Raw genomic sequence first — 18731 nt, forward strand, 5'->3', positions numbered from 1 at the left:
TACATTAAAGCCCAGTTGTCTATCTTGGTTGAAAGTGAAATATAACTTTACTAATTATGTGCCAAATGGTTTCCTGACTCTCAGAAGACCAATGATTTCTCTGTGTTTTCACAGGAGCATTATAGCCTGGGTGCTGGTAGGGCTTTCCCGATTTTGCCCTGGGTGCATTAAAGCACAGGTGCCCTTTGGCTGGAAGTGGAATTGGACCCAATTATAGTTAATTATAGAGAAGATGTTACAAAATGTAAGTTGAAAGTTTAAAGGGGGTGTCCAGTGAAAATTATTTTATACTCTATCCAGAATAGGGGATAAGTATGTGACCGCGGGGATCCGCTGCCATACTAATGAATGGAGCGTTTTTTGTGAACAGCATATTGAAAGTCAGGGTCCCTTTAACCCTGCACATCCTTTCCTTTAAAATCCCCCACTGCTCCGGCACAAACAATCCCATGGTCCATCATGCTGTAGTGAATACCACTGTAGCATATGGGGAATACCACTGTAGCATATGATTCATGGCAATGATTTTGTGTGACTATGACATGCTATCGCTCTACTAATGTAGAGGTAGTAATAATGTAGTAATGAAAAGACTTGCTGGGACTAGAGGATTGATAGGAGACTTAAAAGGTTAGTTGGTGAACAGGTTAATGCATATATCCCTATTGGTTGGTCACTTTATTTTCTCCAAATTCCAAAGCCTAAAATTCTCTATATCCCTTTAAATCCTATAGATTTACACAAAAAATTCTGGTAAAATAAAGTTACCACTATGAACTGGATACAGATTTATATCTAGAACTTAATCCAATGGACACCGTATAAATATGCAGCCTGAGGGCTCCCTTAGTGGTGGCTGAAAAAAGTGGGTAAAGTGGGAGTGGGTAGGCAACTGCTGCTGCTGAATAGGCCTGGCTTAAGTATATTTGAATGTGTTTGTAATACTTATCTGTACTACGGATATATTTTAGTAATATTATCAGTATGTCTTATCAGTATGTCATTGTAGTATTATCAGTATGTCTTATCAGTATGTCATTGTAGTATTATCAGTATGTCTTATCAGTATGTCATTGTAGTATTCTCAGTATGTCATTTTTACAGTAAATACCATGGGCATCTTCTAGGGAGAAAATTGTGTTGTATTTAAAAAAACAGAAGATGCTGATGAAATACGGATGTAATACGTACAGATTAAATAAAGATGCCTGCATATTATAATCCCTATCACTAGACTTTAATAGGCATATTTCATGTACAAAGTAGCACATGCTGTGTCTTTAGAATATATATATAACACAGAATGAAGAGACTGCACTCACCAAGGGCAACATAGCTTTCATTCAGCATACCAGGTAACAAGCGGGTGGAAGGAGGGAGGCGGGGAGCGTACACCAGGACAGACTGTTTCACGCCGGCAACGGTGCTTCTTCAAGCTGGTATACCTGGCCACGTCACTGCCGGCACCTAATAAAGGCGTCACAGGGGGCAGGGCCAGGACAAGGTGTCATAGCTTCCACAGGTGATAGGGGAAATAATAAAAACAAATGCACATGGCAAGGGAACTAAAGAAAAAGGCATAAATAAATATCAAAAACCAATTTTTACAGGATCAGAGAGCTAAAGATAAGGAAAAGTACAATTTCATCAATAGAATCATAGAAAAGGGGCTACCTCCAAACGATCGTTCAGTCCAAGGACGCCGGTAGCCTCGAGTCGCAGAATCCAATAGGCTTCTCTCCGTAAGATGGCGGCGTGTTTGTCGCCGCCCCCAGGCGGGGTATCGACTCGCTCAATGCCGGCAAACTTGAGGACTCCGGGATCGCTGGGGTGGGCTTCTCTTACGTGTTGGATGAGTCGAGGGGCCCCTGTACCAGTTCTGATGGAACGCAAATGTTTGTGAAAACGAACATGGAGGGGCCGAATCGTCTTTCCAACGTTAAAGAAGCCACAGGGGCATAAGACAACATAAACAACGTAAGGGGTGCGGCAAGTAATGAAATCAGTGACAAAGTGACGATGATCTCCTAATTGCATAGATTTAGAGGCTAGGTTTTGGGCACAAAAAGAACATGACCTACATGGGAAATTCCCAATGGGGAGACTTTGCTAGCCAGTTGCCATCCGTCCCTGGCGTATCTTTTGATAACGAAGTTGGCTTTCTGAGGATGTCGCCTAGCGACATGCCCCTGTGGCTTCTTTTACGTTGGAAAGACAATTCGGCCCCTCCATGTTCGTTTTCGCCAACATTTGCATTCCATCAGAACTGGTACAGGGGCCCCTCGACTCATCCAACACGTAAGAGAAGCCCACGCCAGTGACCCGGAGTCCTCATGTTTGCCGGCATTGAGCGGGTCGATACCCCGCCTGGGAGCGGCGACAAACACGCCGCCCTCTAACGGAGAGAAGCCTATTGGATTGTGCGACTCAAGGCTACCGGCGTCCTTTGACTGAACGATCGTTTGGAGGTAGCCCCTTTTCTATGATTCTATTAATGAAATTGTACTTTTTCCTTATCTTTAGCTCTGTGATCCTGTAACAATTGGTTTTTGATGTTTATTTATGCATTTTTCTTTAGTTCCCTTGCCATGTGCATTTGTTTTTGTTATTTCCCCTATCACCTGTGCAGGATGCTATGACACCTTGTCCTGGCCCCGCCCCCTGTGACCCTTTATTAGGTGCCGGCAGTGACGCTGCCAGGTATACCAGCTTGAAGAAGCGCCGTTGCCGGCGTGAAACAGTCTGTCCTGGTGTACGCTCCCCGCCTCCCTCCTTCCACCCGCTTGTTACCTGGTATGCTGAATTAAAGCTACGTTGCCCTTGGTGAGTGCAGTGCCTTCATTCTGTGTTATATATATTCTGCTCGGTATGGACTTTGCACCACCGCTGTCGGCAAACCTACAGGGATCACACGTGCACTCCACTACAGCTTTGTAATACTGACGCTGTATCCCTAATCTTGCTGTTACCGGGCTTTTCTCTTGTGCTGCATCTGTGTCTTTAGAACACACACATTTTTTATGTAGCCAAGTGACCCATAGCAAACTATTGAGCACCTCAAGCATGAACATTTACCAGCTCAGTGAAAGTTAAGGCAAGAACATTTTCCTGTCAAGTTACATCAAAAAAGGAAAAAATAAATAAATAAATGAAATAAAGCTATGCCACGGAGTGCATCCTTAACCTTTTTCAGGTTAAGGAATAATGTAGCAAACAGCGAAGTACAGGCACGGAGAAGGAGTTCCAGTGCCTGGAGATGCATAGAAAACTTGACTTTCACTGAGCATATCTTCACAGCAAGAAACTTTTCAAAGGACAACTGTCGCCCATGCATTTCATACACTCAAAATATGTATGCATTTAATGCATTTAAGTGGTCTGTCTGATTCTGCCTCAATGTCTTGTGTTTTGACCGGAAGAATTGCACTGCAGACTGCGCTATTCTTGTCAAATACCATGGAATCTGTAAAAGAAGCATATGACACCTTTGGGGCTGCTAATAGACTACATGTGAAAAAAAAAAAATGAAAAAAAATAAATAAAATATATATATATATATATATATATATATATATATATATATGTCAAGAACTTAAAGGGGTATTCCAGGAAAAAACTTTTATATATATATATATATATATATATATATATATATATATATATATATATTATATATATATATATATATATATATATATATATATATATATATATCAACTGGTTCCAGAAAGTTAAACAGATTTGTAAATTACTTCTATTAAAAAATCTTAATCCTTTCAGTACTTATGAGCTTCTGAAGTTAACGTTGTTCTTTTCTGTCTAAGTAATCTCTGATGACACGTGTCTCGGGAAACGCCCAGTTTAGAAGCAAATTCCCATAGCAAACCTCCTCTAAACTGGGCGGTTCCCGAGACACGTGTCTTCAGAGATTACTTAGACAGAAAAGAACAACCTAAACTTCAGAAGCTCATAAATACTGAAAGGATTAAGATTTTTAATAGAAGTAATTTGCAAATCTGTTTAACTTTCTGGAGCCAGTTGATATATATAAAAAAAAGTTTTTTTCCTGGATAATCCCTTTAAAGAATAAACTGGACTTGTTTGGCCTAAAAGTGGGCCTGTCATGGGGTTTTTAGTGATTAAAGGGGTACGCCGCTGTTCAATGGTTAGAACAAACTGTTCCAAACTCAGGAGCTTGTCATTTCATAGCCCCACCCCTCATGATGTAATGCCCTACCCCCTCAATGCAAGCCTATGGGAGGGGGCGTGACTTGCATTAAGGGGGTGGGGCATGGTATTGTGAGGGGGTGGGGCTATGACATCACAAGCTCCTGACACCGGCTCCAGCATTCGGAACGGTTTGTTCCAAATGCTGAGCAGCAGAGTACCCCTTTAAACTACTGTGTGTGGCACCCCAGGTAAAAATTTGTATTAATGTGCATAAAGAAAAGATCTCCAAAAGGTATCAAATTACAGATTAGCCATTCTTCTAATATGTCAACAAAAGTTAGATTTTATTTCCATCATTTACACTTTCAAAATAACAGAAAACTAAAAAATGGCATCTGCAAAAGTTTGGGCACCCTGCAGAATTTATAGCATGCACTGCCCCCTTTGCAAAGTTGAGACCTGCCAGTGTCATGGATTGTTCTCAATCATAATCTGGGAAGACCAGGTGATGTCAATCTCAAAGGTTTTAAATGCCCAGACTCATCTGACCTTGCCCAAACAATCAGCACCATGGGTTCTTCTAAGCAGTTGTCTAGAAATCTGAAACTGAAAATAGTTGACGCTCACTAGTGTTGCTCGCGAATATTCGCAATACGAATTTTATTCGCGAATATCGCATATTCGCGAATATTCGCGAATATAGCACTATATATTCGTAATTACGAATATTCGTTTTTTTTTTTTTTCACAGTACACATCATAGTGATCACCCCTCTCTGCTTCCAGCTTGTGTGGTGTAAAGAAGGCTCAAATACTACTGTGTGAGACTGGCGAGCGAATTTTCGCATATGCGAAAATTAGCATATGTGAAAATTAGCATATGTTAATTTTCGCATATGCAAATTTTCGCTTATGGTAAGTTTTGATATGCTAATTTTCGCATATGCTAATTTTCGCATATGCGAAAATAAAACGTGAATATTACGAATATGTGAATTTAGCGAATATATGACGAATATTCGTCCATATATTGGCGAAATATCGCGAATTCGAATATTACCTATGCCGCTCAACACTAACGCTCACAAAGCTGGAGAAGGCTATAAGAAGATAGCAAAACGTTTTCAGATGTCAATATCCTCTGTTCGGAATGTAAATAAGAAATGGCAGTCATCAGGGACAGTGGAAATTAAAGCAAGATCTGAAAGACCAAGAAAAATATCAGACAGAACAGCTCGCAGGATTGTGAGAAAAAAAAATTCAAAACTCACGTTTGACTGCACAATCCCTCCAGAAAGATCTGGCAGACACTGGAGTTGTGGTACACTATTCCACTATAAAGAGATATTTGTAAAAATATGGTCTTCATGGATGAATCATCAGAAAAAACCTCTTCTACGTCCTCACCACAAAAATCAGCGTTTGAACTTTGCAAATGTACATATAGACAAGCCTGACGCATTTTGGAAACAAGTTCTGTGGACCGAAGAGGTTAAAAGTGAACTTTTTGGCCGGAATGAGCAAAGGTACGTTTGGAGAAAAAGGGGAACAGAATTTAATGAAAAGAATCTCTGTCCAACTGTTAAACATGGGGGTGGATCAATCATGCTTTGGGGTTGTATTGCAGCCAGTGGCACAGGGAACATCTCACAAGTAGAAGGAAAAATGGATTCAATAAAATTTCAGCTAATTTTGGATGCTAACTTGATGCCATCTGTGAAAAAGCCGAATTTAAAGAGAAGATGGCTTCTAAAAATGGATAATGATCCTAAACACACCTCAAAATCCACAGGGTATTACATCATGAGGTGTAAACTAAAGGTTTTGCGATGGCCTTCACAATCTCCTAACCTCAACATAATTGAAAATCTAGGGATAGACCTTAAAAGAGCAGTGCGTGACAGACAGCCAAGAAATCTCAAAGAACTGGAAGACTTTTGTAATGAAGAATGGCCAAAGATACCTCAAACAAGAATTGAAAGACTCTTGGCTGGCTATAAAAAGTGTTTACAAGCTGTGATACTTGGCAAAGGGGGCAGTACAAGATATTAACTCTGCAGGGTGCCCAAACTTTTGCAGATGCCATTTTTTGGTTTTCTGTTATTTTGAAAGTGTAAATGATGGAAATAAACTCTAACTTTTGTTGACATATTATAAGAATGTTTAACCTGTAATTTGATGCCTTTTGGAGATTTTTCCATCTTTCCTTGGCATTAATACAAATTTTTACCTGGGGTGTCCAAACTTTTGATCCCCACTGTAAGAGCACGGTTTCTTATCCTGATTCCATGCATACCTTGCTTATACATTGTCACAGCTAGCGCTCCGGTCCCCGCCTCTGGACCGGAGTGCTCGCTTCCCCGCTCCCCCCGCTCCCCCTCCCCACAGTCACACTGACCGGGAGCACGGGATCCCTTGTGTCGGGGACGCGGCTGCCATGGCGGATGGTCCCCGCTCACGCGCCTCGTCCCTGTCTGACTTACCTGGCTCCTCGTTCCCGGCGCAGACTGGCTCTGCCTTCCGGCGCGCGCGGCCCCACTCTCTAGGGCGCGCGTGCGCCACCTTCTTTAAATTTAAAGGGCCATCGCACCATTGATTGGTGTGCTGGCTAATTATCCCTGCCTCCTTCCCTAATAAATGTCTCCTGCCCCTTCCTGTCCTTGCCGGATCTTTGTGCCCTAGTGCCTTTGAGAAAGCGTTCCATACTGTGTATACTGCCCTGCCTGTTGCCGTACCCTTGCTACTGTCTACTCGCCTTTGAACCCTTGCCGCCTGCCCTGACCTCTGCTACGTCTGACTACGCTCCTGCCTGCTCTCTGTGTACCACGCCATATCAGCTACCAGTGAGGTCGAGTTGCTACTGGAGGATACGACCTGGTGGTTGCCGCCGCAGCAAGTCCATCCCGCTTTCCGGCGGGCTCTGGTGAAAACCAGTAACCACTTAGAACCGGTCCTCTGGTACAACCCGCGTCATCGCCTCTCTGGTCCAGAGGATCCACTACCAGTCCTGCCGGTACGTTACATACATATTTAGCACTCCGGCACTTAGATATGCGTCTTTTTGTGGATATGCAAATTTGCTCCAAAAGCCCAAGGGGTGTTCCCCCTGGCAGCAAAAGTTCAGCTACATTATGTTTATCCCACAACTTGTCTGCAATGTCTCTCCACTTGTCTGCAATACCCTTGTGCCCACTTATAGTGCATCCAGCAGCTTAATAGACAACCACTAGGCTTTGCTTTCAACTATGCCTCCTAGGTGTAAATACTGTGTAAGCGCTCTTCAAACCATGCTTGGTGTATATGTGGTACTCTGCGCTTCTCCTGTTGGCCTCAAAGACTGGTCTACAAAGTGATGGAATGAACATAAATGGGGTTTTGAAGCTAATTTGCATATTAATATATAAAAAAAAAGCTTGAGGGCAAAATTTTAGCGCTGGAGGGCTCAATCTTAGCACTGGAGGGCTCAATCATGGCGTTGTAGGGCTCAATGTGCATAAGCAGGGTATGCATGGGATCAGGATGAGAGGTCCTATATAACCATGCACTTAGTTTAATCACTTAACACCCCATGACATGTCCACTGTAACTTCTTTATGCTTGCACAGTAAAGCAATGCTTCAGTTATTATATCTTTGTTAAGTGTTTATCAAAGACTGTTCCCTAATATTATCTGACACTCTTGAACATGCAAATGTATGCACAGCATGCAGCAAATGCTTTGATATGATGGTGAAGATCTGAAAGCGGTCTTGATTAAAATGAACGTTGATAGTTACATCTAGATTAACTTGTTCAGACAAATGTTGGATAAGAAATGCTGAAGTAGAAAGAACGTAGACATAAAGGTTGATAATGGATTAAATATAGAAAGATGAAAAGATAGATAGACAGACAGATTTATATAGTAACATAGTAAGGTTGAAAATAATGTCTGTCCAGCTTGAATTCATGAATTCAATTATAAAATAGAAGTCTTGTTTTTAGGTTCCCATATATATATCTCACTATCATCAGGGCACCATACTGCTTTGTGCTAATAATAAGGCCAGGGCTCAAGTCCTGCAGGAACGCATGGGAACGGAGTTCCTACACTTTTTCCACAGCAGGAACACTGTTCCCATTAGCAAGAGTCCTGCCGGACTAGTCCTTGAGTGGAAATCTTGGGTGAGTTCCCACACTTTTTTTCCCAGGACTTGACCCCTGAATAAGGCACTATACATTTGGTTACTTCAATAATGTTAGACAGTAAAAAATATAAGGGATAGAGTTAAAAAAGGCCTCCAGGGAAACTAAATTTTTTTTTATACAGTGTAGCCTAGGCTAATATTTGAAAATAATCTAGAGGTTCTTTTAGATGTTGTGTGTTTATCTGTTTAAGCTAGTGTGGCAGGCATTGGTTTAATTGATCACAAATGTCCCCAAAAGGAAATCCGGGATCTGAACAACTATAGAACACAATTACCCCAGAGCACATAGCCTGGGGTACAGATATCCCTATATGGGGGGATTCCCAAAACATAACTTTTATTGGTATATGTTAAATACATAAACAAAACAATTGGTGCTCAAAGTGAATAAAAAATGCATGTACTATATGCCCATGGATTTCATATTATCAGGTGGAACACCACTCTCTATATACCCTAATAGTGGGATCTGTATGTGTGATCCCACAAAATTGGCATATATAAAATGCGCTTAAAACCATTAGATGCCACCTCTACATGATGACGGTGCCACACCTCCTGATGACGGCGATTATTCGCTGAAACATGTAGAGGTGGCATCTAACGGTTTTAAGCGCATGTTATACATGCCAATTTTGTGGGATCACACATACAGATCCCACTATTAGGATATATAGAGAGCGGTGTTCCACCTGATAATATGAAATCCATGGGCATATAGTACATGCATTTTTAATTCACTTTGAGCACCAATTGTTTTGTTTATGTATTTAACATATACCAATAAAAGGCAGTGGTTTGCAGCCATACTATTTGCAATTCCAGGAAATGCTGTATTTATGCTTCCTAAATCTCCCTTGAATCGGCTGACTTTGCAGAGAGAGCGTTTGGAGTTTTATCACTGCTTCTGGTCATCCTATTAACCCCTTAAGGACTCAGCCCATTTTGGCCTTAAGGACTCAGACAATTTAATTTTTACGTTTTCATTTTTTCCTCCTCGCCTTCTAAAAATCATAACTCTTTTATATTTCCATCCACAGACTAGTATGAGGGCTTGTTTTTTGCGCGACCAGTTGTCCTTTGTAATGACATCACTCATTATATCATAAAATGTATGGCGCAACCAAAAAACACTATTTTTGTGGGGAAATTAAAACGAAAAACGCAATTTTGCTAATTTTGGAAGGTTTTGTTTTCACGCCGTACAATTTCTGGTAAAAATGACATGTGTTCTTTATTCTGAGGGTCAATACGATTAAAATGATACTCATTATTATATACTTTTATATTATTGTTGCGCTTAAAAAAAATCACAAACTTTTTAACCAAATTAGTACGTTTATAATCCCTTTATTTTGATGACCTATAACTTTTTTATTTTTCCGTATAAGCGGCGGTATGGGGGCTCATTTTTTGCGCCATGATCTGTACTTTTTTTTTGATACCACATTTGCATATAAAAAACTTTTAATACATTTTTTATAATTTTTTTTAATAAAATGTATTAAAAAAGTAGGAATTTTGGACTTTTTAAATTTTTTTTCGTTCACGCCGTTCACCGTACGGGATCATAAACATTTTATTTTAATAGTTCGGACATTTACGCACGCGGCGATACCAAATATGTCTATAAAAAATGTTTTTTTACGCTTTTTGGGGGTAAAATAGGAAAAAACGGACGTTTTACTTTTTTATTGGGGGAGGGGATTTTTCACTTTTTTTTTACTTTTACTTTTACATTTTTTTACATTTTTTTTTACACTTGAATAGTCCCCATAGGGGACTATTCATAGCAATACCATGATTGCTAATACTGATCTGTTCTATGTATAGGACATAGAACAGATCAGTATTATCGGTCATCTCCTGCTCTGGTCTGCTCGATCACAGACCAGAGCAGGAGACGCCGGGAGCCGCACGGAGGAAGGTGAGGGGACCTCCGTGCGGCGTTATGAATGATCGGATCCCCGCAGCAGCGCTGCGGGCGATCCGATCGTTCATTTTAATCGCGAACTGCCGCAGATGCCGGGATCTGTATTGATCCCGGCACCTGAGGGGTTAATGGCGGACGCCCGCGAGATCGCGGGCGTCGGCCATTGCCGGCGGGTCCCTGGCTGCGATCAGCAGCCGGGATCAGCCGCGCATGACACGGGCATCGCTCCGATGCCCGCTGTTATGCTTAGGACGTAAATGTACGTCCTGGTGCGTTAAGTACCACCTCACCAGGACGTACATTTACGTCCTGCGTCCTTAAGGGGTTAAGCTGCTGATGCTGGAGATCCCCCAGGTGAGTTTATTAGACTCATAAGTGGGTTGGGTCAGTTTACATTATGTGCAGTTTTGATGCATTTTCTTATTCATAGTGTGTTTTTTTTAGATAAATATTGCCATAGGGTCCAAGTATTTTGACCTATTATCATTGTGGCCTTATTTGCTACACTTTTTCAAAACTGCTGTCAAAATTACATGTTTTACTTTGGTTTGAACAATTGCTTTAAAATACAGTAGTACAATTTTTGCAGTGATTTGGGGAAAATCACTGCAAAAAAAATGAAAAAATGCAACATGGGAACACAGCCTCAATGGAGATGTATAACTACCATATATGCTGATCCCTTAGAGATAGCAGCAGCAGTATACAGATAGAGCAGAGGGGAGAAGGGGTCTGGGAGCTAGCATGAGGGCATCTCAAAGGTGATGATATAATCTTATAGTTCACAGGAAGAAGTCAGCTGACCAAGGATTGACACATTAAAGGGGTACTCTGGCTCTTGGCCATCTTATCCCCTATCCAAAGGATAGGAGATAAGATGCCTGATAACAGGGTCCCGCCGCAATTACAACCTATCCACAGAACAGGTTATAAATGTGTAGCTGTGATCGCTGGGGGGTGGGCCAATTACCAGGACCCCCAGCAATCTCAAGAATTGTGAATGGAGAAGTGATATTGCAAGACCACCACTCCAATCTAGGGAAATAGAATGATCTCTGTTACTTCCATAGCAATGTATAAGAGGTAGTCTGACAGTAAACGTCTTTCTAGACAGGGGAAGACTGGGTTAAAGTAATAAAATAAACATTACAAAAATCTCACTACTGCTGTGATTTCTACTTCCTGATCTTGACACACAGAAAACGCCCACTCATCCAAATACTGGCAGAGATAGGTGCCCACTGGGGCTTGTGATAAGCTGAGCTGGTATTTCCTCATGTTTCCTGTGCAGCAAGATGGGGCCGGAGAGTGAGAGGCACCAAGAAACCTTTGAATGATAAATGGCAGCAGTGGGGGGTTCAGATAATGTCTTGACCACCTAGGTTATCATGAAATACAAATCTTGCAAACATGTTTCTAATACTTCATTACTTTGGTTTTGTAAGTGCAGTACAGTAGAGCCAGAAGAGTTTAAAGGTTACATACAGACTTACAATACAATGAAACCTTGTAAGGGTATTCATTGTATTGTAGCATACAGTAAAAAAGTGTCTTAATGCTTGTATGGGGCCTGGTTCTCATGCTGAATTTACAAAACTCCTGTGCTCTTCTGCCCCCACCATCGGAGACGAGCAAGAGTGATGGTCTACTTAGCCAATCACTGGCTACGTAAGGGCCCTGTCTCAGCCAGTGATAGGCTGAGCAGGCTGTTACTCGTGTTTACCTCAGAAGGTTGGGGTCAGGGTGCTCAGAGGACTTGTGAGTAGCTGGGCCCCATACAGGAGATTGTGTAGGGTCCAAGCAGTCTGACTACCGGCACGCAGATACTTATTCCCTATCTTGAGGATAGAGGAATATCCCTTTAAGTCCATCATAACTATAATTTATAAGTTGGGGGTTGTTGTTGGGAGGAACCTTAGAAAGGGACCTAAATGGTGTTGTTGCTGCTCAGTGAATATTGGATATACAAACATTGGGGGAGATTTATCAAAACCTGTGCAGAGGAAGAGTGGTGCAGTTGCCCATAGCAACCAATCAGATCGCTTCTTTCATTTTCCACAGGCCTCTAAAGAGGCCTGTGGAAAATGAAAGAAGCAATCTGATTGGTTGCTATGGGCAACTGCACCACTCTTCTTCTGCACAGGTTTTGATAAATCTCCCCCATTATGATTTATGGAGATTTGTTGCCTAAAACAGAATTTGCAGACTTTAGGGTATATAAGGCGCTTGAATGATAAACTGTGCTGCAGAACAGATTTACAATGACACGGCAGCTGCTTCAAGCAAATACAAAGCAATTTTGTATTTAAAGTCTTCTAATTGCATCTGTTACTCATTCCATAAGATGAAGTATGCAATGAGACCTTCCTTCATGCTATTGTTTGAGCTGATGTCAAAATGTTTTCTTTATTTTGCAAAACTATTTTAATATGATAATTATGATAATAGTTTCAATTGTGTTTAAATATTTGAGAAATAAAGAAAACAAGAGCTGAAGGCAAAAAAAAAAACAAAAAAAAATAAAATCCTGCTTTCCCCGATATGTCATGTTCTAGAAATATATTTAAAGTGTTATTTTACACGGGGTTTGATTATACAGCATTTTGTAAAAGGTCAGAAGTGTTTGCCTTAATGTAGTGCTCTTTCCTGACATTTTTAACACAAGACCACACATCCGCTTTAAGAGCAGAAAGTCTTCTGTGGGCTTTGTTTAAATAGATAAAGATTTTCAATAGCATTTTGATTTTGGTTGCACAATTATATGAAAGGACCCTTTGTGGACTTTTGCTTTTGCAGAGAAAGCCATAAGATTTTTATTGAAGCACTCTAGATTTCCCTATATCGTGCACCTTTACCATCACTAGTACTTTAGCGCCATTTGTTTCATTTTAGCACAGCTGTATTCATGTGTTTCCTTTCTGTATGTAGGTCATGTGATCACCAGCTTGACTCACAGAAAATCACTGTGTTTAATGTGGTCAGTCCATGGTCAGCTGACTTCCTATGAACTACAGAAGGTCATCATCACCTTACAGACGGCCTCCTCTCCTAGTTTTCTCGGTATGCTGCGGCTATCTCTACAGAATCCAGATATAGAGTAAGTATATACACATCCCCTGAGGCTGTGTTCCCTCGTTGCATTTTTTCAGCTTTTTTTCTGCACAAAATGCATTAAAAGCACAAATTTTTTTACCGCAATTTTGGAAAATCACAGCAAAACACAGACAAAATGCTGTAAAAATACTACAAGAGTGTAGTAAAAACACAAAATGTAAACATAGCCTGAGGACTTTAAATCTTCACCTCATTTCTGCTTCTTGGTCAAACCACTTTTGTCTTTTGTCAATTTTTCTTTAAAAAATAATGCACTTTAACTTTAAATAAGAAAATGCCTTAAGCTGCACATGATGTGAACTGACCCCGACCCATTTATGAATGGGTTTCAACAGTTTAGATTGCTGGAGCTAAGCCAGGTGATTAGATTATCAGTTAATCTCATTAGGGAACTGCAGTGATGAGACTCCAGCCCTCTCTGTACGAAACCAGAGGCCTCATGGGAAAGCAGCATTAGAAAATGATTAAGGGTATGTTCACACTACGGAATTCCCGCAGAATTCTGCCGGCGGAATTCCGCGAGTGAAATTTTGCGGTGTGAACTCAACATTACTGTGAATGGGTCTCCGCGAGACCCGTTCACACTGTGGAATTTCAGCAGTTTTTTTTACCTGAGTTTTACATTACTATGCTTTAAAATCGTTGAGTGCAAACGTGGAATAGCCATAAAGGCCAAATTACATGTATTTTCTGGGTTTAATCAAACATATAGTATTTCTACCTGGGGTTTACATAACTAAGCAAGTGTTAATAACAAATGTGGAAAGTCATCTAAGGCCAAGTTACGTGTGTTGCCTGTGTTTAGTCAAATGTTTCTACCTGTGTTTACTATAAATATGCATTAAAAACATTGAGAGTAGGTGGGTGACAGATCACCCCAAAAAGAGAAAAATAATCTCAGAATCTTTTTCAATAAAAGAATGTCTGGTAAAGGAATTGTTGGACGGAGTGGAGGACAGAGCACCCCTGCATCTGGTAAGGTTGAAAAGAATTTCCACATGACAGAAAACTGGACAGGTACACCACCACAGTGTCTGTGACTGTGCCCCCATGGAAGTTTTTTTTCTCAGGCCTACAGATGCAGCAGGGTCGCTGTCACCTGAACTAATCAGACCAGCAGGCTCTATGCTCTTCTTTATTGACAGTACCAGATATTCCTTCTAGAGCAAACGCTCATGGGGATTATTGAGTAAGGAGCAATAAAAGAAGGTTCACATCTCACATCATGTTTTTTTAAATGACTAAGGAGAATGAGAAAGTGGTACCTAAGCAGAGAGAATGTGGTACCTAAGAGAATTTTGAGATAGAATCTGTCGAATGAATAGGGGACCTACACAAGGGGACAGTAATGATGATGGTGACGATAACCATGATGACCAACCTTGACAGTACGGGAAAGAGGATGAACAAGCTGAACTCTCAGAAAGGCTGGCGAGGATGGCAAAATGTATGTTTTTTTGGTTGTGCGCTGACAGGAATCTTAAGCGCTTGAAGGAAAGAGATGAGTACTTGATGATCACACTCTTAGACCCTCAGTAAAAAGTGAGAATGAAGGGATTTTTTTCACCTTCCAAGAAGGAGTATTAATTGGATTTTAATAGGGAGAAGCTACGCAGCCAGCTTGTCATGGCTTTCCAGCAACAAACACCTGACTGCTGGCCGCTGCCTACTACTACCTCCACCAGTCTACCACTGTCTGCTGTCAGCTGGCTACTACAACTCCTACTGCTTCACCACTGCCTGCTGTCAGCTGGATACTACTACTTCCACCAGTCCACCATTGCCTGCTGTCAGCTGGCTACTACAACTGCCATCAGTCCACCACTGCCTTCTGTCAGCTGCCTACTACTACTCCCACCAGTATACCAATGTTTAGAAAAATCCATTGCGTACTTATCGGCATGCATCTTTTAACAAAAAGAGATATTTTACGCGCATTTATTTATTTTTTTATTTTAATTAATTTTTCTTACCAAAAAAATTCCATTTACCACAATCCATGCAATTATTTTTAATACAACAATTTATTTTAGTGTTAAGAAGCATATTAAATCCACTAATGCAGTGTTGTTGTTTTTTTCTTAACCCCTTAAGGACATGCACCGTATGGAGCAACATTCCTGCATCACCATGTCTCTGGATGCGGTGATCGGGCCGGGATGGCCCCGGCATATCGCCCACGGGAGTCCTGAGACCACCCCCCCGTCAGCGATCGCTGTGATTCTCCAATCAATTCTGACCGGCGAATCACAGCTTTTTCCAGGCTGATTGGGTCTCTGGTGACCCGATCACCCGAAAAATAGAAGTGATCGGAGCTGTCAGAGACAGCCCCGATCATCCTAAAGGATAGGAGCGAGGTGGCAGGGATGACACCTCCTCCTATTCCCTGCAATTTGCCAGTCAGGACTGACGGCTGAATTGCAGGGCAGGGGTGGAGGGGGAGGTCAAAGTTGTGATCCCTCACTCTGCCCGCCCCTGGAAGTCCGGGCAGAGTTAGGGAAAGATTGCGGTGATGGCTGTGGCTTTTGTAGAAGGGGGGCCGCAGATGGACCGGCTGCAGACAGTGGGGGACAGGCGGCAGAGAGGACCAGCGGCAGCACACTGCAGACAGCATCGGTTTCACAACTACAACTCCCAGCATTTCCAGACAGCCAAATAGTGTATAGTGGTCTCCAAATAGTGTATAGTGATCTCCAAACTGTGGCCCTTCAGATGTTGCTGAACTATAACTTCCAGCATGCCCAGACAGTCCAGGCATGCTGAGTGTTGTAGTTTGGCAACATTTTAAGGGCCAAATGTTGCAGAACTAAAACTCACAGCATGCATGGGCAGTCTGGGCATGCTTGGAGTTAAAGTTTTGTAACATCTATAGGGCCACAGTTTGGAGACTACTACACAGTGGTCTTCAGACTGTTCTCCTCCAGTTGTTGCAAAACTACAACTCCCAGCATGCCCTTCTGGGCATGCTGGGAGTTGTAGTTTTGCAACAACTGGTGGCACACTGGTTGAAAAACACTGTCTGTTTCCTAATTGAGTTTTTCCCAACCCATGTGCCTCCAGCTGTTGCAAAACTACAACTCCTAGCATGCACTGACAGACCCGGCATGCTGAGAGTTGTAGTTTTGCAACAGCTGGAGGTACACTGGTGTGGAAATACTGCGGTAGTCTGTTACCTGACTCAGTGTTTCCCAACCAGTGTGCCTCCAGATGTTGCATAACTACAACTCCCAGTATGAACGGTATGCAGCAGCTGAAGGTTTGCCCCACCCACCCCAAAGTGAATGTACAGGGTACACTCACACTGACGAGGGTTTACAGCGGGTATCCCGGGTCAAGTTTGAGCTGTGGAAGCTGAAACTCCCAGTGGGAAACTCGCTGTAAACCCCCACCCGTAAGAATGTACCCTAAAAACAGTACACTACACTAAATAAAGAGTAAAAAAAACTACATATACACACCCTTACACTAACCGCCCCCCTCCCTAAAACTAAAAACGTCTTGCACGACACTCTTTCCAAAACAGAGCCTCCAGCTGTTGCAAAATAACTCCCAGTATTAAAATTTTTACACTAACATGCTGGTGTTGCCCCATACTTTTCACAAGAGGTAAAAGGAAAAAAAGACCCCCAAAATCTGTAACGCAATTTCTCCTGAGTACAGAAATACACCCTATGTGGGTGTAAAGTGATCTGCGGCTGCACAACAAGGCTCAGGAGTGAGAGTGCACCATGTACATTTGAGGTCTAAATTGGTAATTTGCACAGAGGTGGCTGATCTTACAGTAGTTCTGACATAAACGCAAAAAAAAACACCCATTTTGGAAACTACACCTCTCACAGAACGTAACTAATTTTCATGAAAGTTGGATGTGAAAATGAAAAATTTGATTTTTTTCACTAAAATGTTGGTGTTACCCCAAATGTTTCATTTTTACAAGGGGTTATAAGAGAAAAAGCCCCCCAAACTTTGAAACACCATTTCTTCTGACTATGGAAATACCCCATATGTGGATGTAAAGTGCTCTGCAGGTGCACTACAGGGCTCAGAAGAGAAGGAGCACCATTGGGCTTTTGGAGAGAGTATTTGGCTGGAATTGAAGGCCTATGGTGCAAGAACAGTAGATTCCCCCCACATGTGACCCCATTTTACAAACTAGAACCCTCACAGAATGTAATAAGCTGTGCAGTGAACATTTATACCCCACAGATTTTTTGAGAAATGGTCCATGAAAATGAAAATTTTTATTTTTCATTTGCACAGTCCACTGTTCCAAAGATCTGTTAAACGGCAGTGGGGTGTAAATGCTTACTACTGCACCCTTTATTACATTTTGTGAGGGGTGTAGTTTTCGAAATGGTGTCACATGTGGGGGGGTCCACTGTTCTGATACATGGGGGCTTTTAAAACGCACATCGCCCCCAACTTCCATTCCAATCAAATTCTCTCTCCAAAAGCCTAATAGCTCTCCTTCTCATCTGAACCCTTTAGTGCACCTGCAGAGCAATTTACATTCACATATGAGGTATTTCCATACGAAATGGGGTTACAAATATTGGGGGGGTTCTAATATTACCCCTTGTAAAAATGAAAATTTGGGGTAACACCAGCATTTTAGTTAATTTTTTTTTTCATATTCACGTCGAATTCATCAAACACCTGTGAGGTGTGAAGGCTCATGGTACCACTTGTTACGTTCCTTGAGGGGTGCAGTTTTCCAAATAGTGTGCCATATGGTTTTTGTTTTGTTTTTTTCTGTTCTGGCACCATGGGGGTTTCCTAAATGCAATATGCCCCCAAAAAGACATTTCAGCAAAATTTGCTGTCCAAAATCCCATTGTCACTCCTTCCCTTCTGAGCCCTCTACTGCGTTCGCAGAACACTTTACGTCCACATATGAGGTATTTCCTTACTCGATCGAAATTTGGTTAAAAATTTTGGGGGAATTTTCTCCTTTACCCAAATGGGTCTACAACAAGGGGTTAAGATTACCTATATATGGTGTACAGAACTAGGATCTTTAAGTGTGATTGACTGGGAAGTTGCATTTGTATCCTCTAAGTTCTTTTTGTTTGGCGATAGTATCACTTTATGACACACACCCATGCCTTATTAATTTGGTGTAGTTTTAACCATCTAGAGTAAAAGTTATATTTTAAAGCACCTTTTTTGTTTTTTCTAGTCAACAAGAACATGTTAGTGTAAAAAATGAAGATTTAGAATTTTCTCGTCAACGTTGCTGCTATTCCTGTGAAACACCTAAAGGGTTAACAAACTTTTTGAATGTCATTTTGAATACTTTGAGGGGTGCAGTTTTTATATTTTTATTT

The 18731-nt window shown here is 41.5% G+C and overlaps 1 protein-coding gene and 1 long non-coding RNA gene across 4 annotated transcripts in view; one reads left to right on the forward strand and one right to left on the reverse strand.

Annotated features, from left to right (window-relative positions):
- The window catches only part of LOC130287662 (uncharacterized), a 30605-nt gene extending 15145 nt beyond the window's left edge, over positions 1–15460 (forward strand). The window contains exons 5-6 of the long non-coding RNA XR_008847436.1: positions 13219–13387; positions 14550–15460. This is a non-coding gene — a long non-coding RNA (uncharacterized LOC130287662). The remainder of the gene's footprint in view (positions 1–13218; positions 13388–14549) is intronic.
- Positions 1–18731, reverse strand: part of PRR16 (proline rich 16) — a 391197-nt gene that overhangs the window by 303150 nt on the left and 69316 nt on the right. The gene's annotated exons all lie outside the window — the stretch shown is intronic.

This window comes from Hyla sarda, chromosome 1, assembly GCF_029499605.1.
Source record: "Hyla sarda isolate aHylSar1 chromosome 1, aHylSar1.hap1, whole genome shotgun sequence".
In the NCBI taxonomy this organism is placed as follows: Eukaryota; Metazoa; Chordata; class Amphibia; order Anura; family Hylidae; genus Hyla; species Hyla sarda.